The following is a 7,591-nucleotide window of genomic DNA, read 5'->3' as shown; positions in this document are numbered from 1 at the left end:
CAAAAAAACCGAAAATCAGCAGGAGACGGGAAAGCACCAGTCAACTAGAGACACACTTCGTCGTCTTCTCGTTGAGGCCAAACGTTAAAGAGCCGCCGATCCTGAATTTACGGCAAACGAAGCGGAAGGCCTGGGACAGCGACGTCTTGCCACAAGCTTCGTTTGCCCCCTTTTTCTCGACAGGGGAAGGGCTCTGAGTTTTTTTCCTTCCTAAAAGGATGTTCAAATCTACTGTACCATGTCTGAAAAAGAACGGCCGACTGGGAGACAAGTTATTTTTGATGCGAAAGCGTCAAATGGCCCAATGAGCGAAAAAGCTGGCACCTGCCGTCTATAGCCGCGAAACGTCACCTAATGTCGCCTTGCCATTGGCTGCGACGCCACGTCACGAGCTCTGGCCTCGACAGAGCAGAGTGGAAGAGAACACCTGCGGCGCTAGCGAACCAGGTGTTGCATGAGGAGAGAGGGCATCGCCGCGACGCCAAGTCGCCTTCGTTCTCACTCTTGGCACGAGCGCTCCTCGACGGAGTAGAGCCAACGCCTACTATATGGCAGACTTGTGCATTAAGCTTTATGACATCATGCTACTTGGACCAAAATTTTCACTGTAAAGCCCGGCGTGACGAAAGCGGTGACGTGAGAAATCACCGCGGCTTCCTCAGGAGCATCCCCATTAGATTCTGTGGTTGTCGGGCAAGCTAGCATGGCGTCAGGGGTCGCAGCGCACAGGTCTTGTGCTGTCTAAGAGGCGTTGGCAGAGCTGGCGAAACGGAACAGTTGCTGTCGCGTAGGCGCGCCAGGTGTTGCGTGAGCGGAGAGGGCATGGTCGCGATGCGTCGCTCGATGGGCATCGCCGCGTCGGTGGCACGCCGCGTTGGCACAGTAGGCTGCTGCTGCTTGGTGGATCGGGCAGCACGTACCGCATAGGTACATTACTCGCAGCGCAAAACTCAAAGAACCGCTCAGCGGCATTCAATTGGATATTAACGCTTTCACATTCACCACTCATAAGATGTGCTTAGGTGTCCTCGGATTTGTTTTGTCGCTTAATGCAATAAATGTTCCTTGCTACAAAATATGAGGTTTGGGGACTAAACGAAACGCTGATAAAATGTTGTTTTTATGTTTTATCCAGGGTTGTTTTCTTTCCATTTGTATCGTATTTACATGGTTCGACGTCACCACAGTTGCGCAGGCAAGCAGAAGAGCGTGTAATATTAACACCAGAGACGTTCAATTCTGCTATTAAATGCAGAGCAAACAGCCGCTATCTAAGCTTTCCACAACCACTAAATGATTGAAAGCAGCTGGCCCCGAAGCGAACAAACTTTTTTATGTGCTTGCGGTGCAGGTTTCCATCATTTCTATACCAACGATCTCGTGATGCTGTTGGTGCTATTTCTCACTCTCGCGAGAGATGGAATGCGCCGACCTGCGCAGCTCTGGTTGCAACATATTTTCTTTCTCTGCCACGCCAAAACGCCGCATGCCCGCTTTGCGCAGTTGGCGCAATTTTCGCAGCGCGGCGGAACCGGCCGAGGCAATGGAATGGAAGCCGCGTTCCGCCACCGAATCAACCGCGGCGAGCTTGAATGCTGTGCAACGTCGCCATCGCCGAGTGACCGCGCGACAAAAGCGCGACGCTGCCGGAGCTGCAGTCCTTGGCCGCCAAGTGCCTCCGAAGAAGGCCTGGCGTCCTCGTAATTTTCCTGTGGCTCGTAATTGCACGAAAAGTTGCATCGGGCTGACCGCAACTAAATGCGAGACATTGCAAATGGTCAGCCTGAGCTTGCCGACTCGCCACCACATGAAGATTTCCGCTAGTGTTGCGTACAGTTTGCAAATGGCCGCTCGTGTGTCTCTGTAATACGACTAGCGTTGGTTCTCTGCACAAAATTGCGCGGACCGCATGAGTGCACGCACCCCTCGTCCGCGGAGCACTTGTGCGCAGCCTGCTGCTTCCTTGCCACTAACTTTACGGCGGCTCACGTTCCCAAAGACGCACGAACAGAGCTAGAAGTTGGGCGAGTTGGTGGGCATGCAATCGCAGTGCGGCACAAGAGGATGGACAGAAACACATCAGGTGCTATCAACTGAATTTTATTGACAAAGCAGTTCTGCGGAATCCCGCAAGGTGGAGGAAGTGTCGTGAAGGGAAAATTGTCATCCGCCTGAACGTAGCACGAAGCTACACAGGAAGCCCATGCGGATTTCTCAGAAAGAACGTTTTTTACAAAGGTTTCTGAGGAAGAAGCCGTTATTCTTTTTTTTTTTTGTAGCTTCGTGCCAGATTTGGGTGGATGACATCCTGCTATTTCATCAATCTTATTGAGGTAGCATGCTCGAAATACCGTACCAGCTGCGCTGCGAAAACTAGTGACATAAGAACAGACAGAACACTCTTAGCAAATAAACAAACAAACACATTCAGCCTAACAGCTGAACAGCCGTAAAAAAGAAAACTTACAGGACGCTTACGAATGTGTAACGCAAATGTTGAATCGTTATCTGCTGTGTGGGCTACGCGTTTTCGCTCCCTATCTCGAGGGATCTCTGAATCACAAAGAGGTTTGAAGGTCCAGATTTTTCTATGTTTTGTAGCGCTCTAGTTTAAACGACTACGCTCTTCTGCTATGCTCGAGCACTCGCCGGCTTTCTAAGCATACACTGGGGCAGCCGAAGGTGCTATGATGATGACAATGGGATGCCGATTCTGAAATGATGAAGACAGTATGACGAGGACAGCGTGAGAAACAATGAAACGACGAGTAGTGTATGATGACGATGACAGCGACTGTGAATTAGATGACAGCGCTGGAATGACGACGTGTCCTAACGGCATCGCGACGACGGTGTAACAACGTTTGCCTGACAATTACTGTATGACGTAGACGCAGTGACGACGATGACGTGCTAACGCCGGCATAATGGCGATTGAATGATGACCTCGTGATTGCGATTGAAATGCGAAGGAATAACGTAGATGGAATGACGAAGGTGGTATGACAACGACCGCTTGAAGATAATCGGATGACGACAATGGGGTGACGAAGACGGCTTGGCGCCGACGGCGTAACTACGATGGCACATACCCAGTGGCATGACGACATACCCAGCGGCACATACCCACGGCAACTGTAGACTGCACTATCTCCGGGATCGGCCCACCACTACGGATGGCGCCGACGGTGTCATTGGCAAAAAAACTGAGCGATGTGCTAAGAAAAGCTTGCGCTTCAAAATAGCGAAACAAAGGGGACTGAATTCGGCGTGATGCCGAATTCATGTATATTTATGTATTTATTTAAAAATACCTTACAGGTCTCAATTGGGGCATTGAGTAATGGGGGCAGTACTTATAAAATACACAGAAAATACATGACGATGAGCAACACGAGAACAAGGTGAGAGCAGGAGCCTTGTTCCTTCATCTTCCGTCGGTAGAAATCTAGGGAAAACACTGGGAAAACACAGAAAATAGGTAGAATATATGACGACGACGGCGCCATATATTGCCTGTCTGTTTTTTTTTCTTTCTTTTTTGCAATACCGATTTGAACGGGTCTTAGCGATCCGCAGGTCCTACAGTTTTACTTTATACTTTCGATTGAGAGAGAAAGAAAGCGAAAGAAAGACAAGGAGGTTAGCCAGTCTAAGTGCCGGCTAGCTACCCGGTGCTGGGAAAAGGGGTAAAGGAAATAAAAGGCGGTAGAAGAAACAAATAAAAAAAATTGTAGTAAGAAAAAATTCGCCCAATAACGCGACCCTACGCGCTACAACGTTCAAAGTCAGTCGCACAATTCACAAGCCCTTAAGAACTTCAGCAGAGCCCTTAAGGCCTTGAGTGCCGAAACCCGTCTGGACCAGTGTCCTAAAACTTTTTACTGTGTGAAGGGGCCATCGTCCAGTTTTTCAAGGGCAGTCGCGAGCACTTTTCTTGCCATATTGTAGGGGGAACAGGTGCTTGATTGTCTCCTCGCAGCCACAGTTGCAGCAAGCAGGGCAGTCGGCCATTCAAATGCGGAAGGAATAGGCGTTCGTGAATGCCACGCCGAGCCACAGGCGGCACAGAAGTGTTGCTTCCGCTCGTGGTAACCCTGGTGGAAGACGGAGTTGCAGACGTGGATCCAATCTGTGGAGGCGTGCGTTGCTGAATTCACTGGTGTTCCACAGAATCTGCGTAAGATCGCGTGCGAGGGAGCGAAGCTTTGTGGCTGCGTCTCAAAACTAATTTCAATAAAGTGTATGGTGAAATTTATAGAACGCAATAGGTGCATAATCAGACAGGTGTACTTTAGAAGGGTATACATATTGCAGCAAGTGCTCTCGTTCACGCTAGTTTGAACGTAGCACTTCCGTTTCTCACGTTTTTTGGACGAATCAACACTGCACGAAGCATTCAGGTTGATAAGGGGCAGAAGCGCAGTATTTCAGTACATAAATGATACGCAATTGTCATTACCGTGGTAACAACATACGGCCAAGTGCGTATTGAAGAATTTTCTCGTTTCACGAACACCGAGAATGACAAAATTTATAGGGATTAAGTGGTCCAGTGCGCTAATACTCGTGCGAACAAACTCAGGCTACGTGTGGTTTATAAATTTTGCTGAATTTGTAGCCTTACAATCTAAAGGTAAGCGCAAAATTACAGCTTGCTTCATTCATTGCTATATATATATATATATATATACATAACGTTGCAAGACGCGTAGCCCTGAAAGCCGGCATCTCACAAGAGGTATGGCAGTCGCGTACGTGGAAGAGCTCAATGAGGTTACCGACTGCATGACTGTTGAACAAGACAATTCCGCCGGCCTACAGACCGTTCCTCCATCCCTTGACGTCGGCCCAAGTTTGCTACCTACACGGAAAGAAAGACTCCTCGAGCTTATCGATATGTTTCGGAGCTGTTTCTTTTCGACGTCCAAAGTTGGCCAAACGCCGCTGACCAAACACTGAATTATTACAGACGAAACGGCCAGACCCACCCGGCAAAACCTGTACCGGGTGGCAGCGCGAGAACGTGAAGTGATAGAAAACCAAGTGCAGAAAATGTTCAGGAAAACGTTATTCAGCCGTCGAAGACTCCTTGAGTCCTTGAGTCAAGAAAAAGGAAGGCAGCTTGCGTTTCTACGTCGACTACCGCAAACTCAACCAGGTAACTAACTAACTAACTAACTAACTAACTACTAACTAACTAACTAACTAACTAACTAACTAACTAACTAACTAACTAACTAACTAACTAACTAACTAACTAACTAACTAACTAACGAACGAACTAACTAACTAACTAACTAAATAAATGAATAAATAAATCAATAAATCTCCGATGGGGGCAAAGCCTGGGCGTGCCAATGCTCGCCCAGGCTTTGCTGTGGCAGCATTTGTGCTGCCTTCGCACGCGACTAGAGGTCGTGTAACGTGTGAAGTTTCGGAGACATGTTGAAGGGAGATGGAGGAGTAGCGTTGGTTCCCCTGTTTTGTTTTTTGTTTTTTTTTTGCGCTATTCATCACGCCAGCGTTTTGACAGTGCGTGTTCGCTGTTATCCAGTGACATCTGCTCATTTTTGCCTGTAAGCATGTGACACCATCGTGGCTAATTTAATTAGAAAAGAGAATGTTTACTCCAATTATACGACCAAATAAAACTACGAACCTTACTTCATGCAGTTTTGTAATACCAGCGTCCTTTACTAATGTTTTACTGTTCACGAAACTCTTTAGCTCATTTCAACTTGCGCCTGCAAATTTCCTAACTTCATCACCCCACCTAGTTTTCTGCCGTCCTCGACTGCGCTTCCCTTCTCTTGGTACCCATTCTGCAACTCTAATTGTCCACCGGTTATCCATCCTACGCATTACATGGCCTGCCCAACTCCATTTTTCTCTTTCAATGTCCAATAGAATATCGGCTATCCCCGTTTGTTCTCTGATCCACACCGCTCTCTTTCTGTCCCTTAACGTTAGGCCTAACATTTTCCACTCCATCACTCTTTGTGTGGTCCTTAACTTGTTCGCGAGCTTCTTTGTTAACCTCCAAGTTTCTGCCTCATATGTTAGCACTGGTAGAATGCAATGTGGCATCATCCCCCAGTAACTTATACGGATACTGACAGAGACGTAGCGCAAGGCCGATCCAAATAGGTCGCGAAGCTTAGGGCGGAAAGCGGTTCAGAACGAATTCTCACCGGCATCAGCAAGGGTGGTTATGGGAGCAGCTATTGAAGCGCGACTATGTTTGGAGGGAACAAACATTGGGAAGGAAAAAAACGTTTTTTAATCAAAGCGAGACACAGTTATATTCATTCAACGAAAATAAAATTCCTAATCAATTTGGTATACGCATGGCGAGAAAAGGAGAAACAACTTGTGAGACGATTGTGAGGCGATTGAGACGAACAAGTGTGAGACGATTTCGTGAAAGGTGCACAATGGGTCTTCCTGGATGCAAGCCTCGTTACGAGGATGGCCGTTGTCGGCTAAGCGGGTCGTGAAATCGCGCGCCAGCCGGTGAGCCCGTTCGTTGGGGTTGCATGCAGCCGTGTGGTTGGACCTTCCCCCTGGTTGGCCGGGAACCACGAAATGTGGAAATATGATTCCGTGCCGATTTGCCGGAAATTAGTGAGCGTGTTGATCGCATCATATTCGCCCGTTTCGATACGCGCGCCACCGAAAAGGATCTAACGGCTGTACGCGAGTCCGAGAAGACGAAGAGGGTAGAATGTGCGCTGTGTACGGCCAGGGCGATAGCCACCCCCTCCGCCTCCTGAGCAAAATTGGTGCACACAGAGGCCGCATTAACCAGATTGCCTTTCGCGTCCACTTCCGATAGGGTGAACGCGTCTCCGCTGTCGTATATAGCGGCGTCTAAGCACACGATGTTTTCGCATTTCGCCCCCATCGAAATGCAGCCGCCATTGCCGGGATTCAATCCCGCGACTTCGTGCTTAGCAGGCCAACACCATATCCACTTAGCAACCACGGCGGGTGAAAAACTTTAATGCCAAACACCCAATCCCCAAGGCGTTTCGGTGGTCGCAGGATGCGCCTTCCGTTGAGGCGTTCCTTCACCGACCGAAGTGCCGCCGATCTCTAAAGGCTCATTCACACTAGGCCGACACGACATGGATTTTGGTCTGCCGTCTGTTGGCGACAGCCATTTGCTTCCTTTAAACCGTTGGCCACAGCGTTTTCCGTCCTGTAAACTGCTGTCGTCATCAGTCGGCAGACCAAATCGGTATCGTGTCGGCCTAGTGGGACTGAGCCTTAAAGGGTCATACGCTTCGCGTCGCGCAATACTGGCATATAAGCAGTCTAGAGTTGACAAGGATGAAAGGGAGTGATGAGGGATATAATTATATGGGTCTCCCCACGCTTGACAATGGTTTGACGCGGATGGATAAGGTGCTAAATAGCGATAAGGGCTTATAATGGTCGGAGCAATTCTGATAAGTCTAATAAGCACCGCTAAGGGTTGATGAGGGTCGGATCAAGTCTGATAAGATTGATAAGGACGGGTAAGAGTTGACAAGGGTCGGATATATTCGATAAGGTTGATAACAACCGATGAGGGTTGATAAGGGTT

General features: G+C 48.5%; 1 protein-coding gene across 1 annotated transcript in view; it reads left to right on the top strand.

Annotated features, from left to right (window-relative positions):
* Positions 1-7,591, top strand: part of LOC125942684 (uncharacterized) — a 17,023-nt gene that overhangs the window by 8,624 nt on the left and 808 nt on the right. The gene's annotated exons all lie outside the window — the stretch shown is intronic.

Source organism: Dermacentor silvarum, chromosome 1 (genome assembly GCF_013339745.2).
Source record: "Dermacentor silvarum isolate Dsil-2018 chromosome 1, BIME_Dsil_1.4, whole genome shotgun sequence".
Taxonomy (NCBI): Eukaryota; Metazoa; Arthropoda; class Arachnida; order Ixodida; family Ixodidae; genus Dermacentor; species Dermacentor silvarum.
The sequence above is the reverse complement of the archived record's forward strand: the minus strand, read 5'-3'. Positions and strand labels throughout refer to the sequence as shown.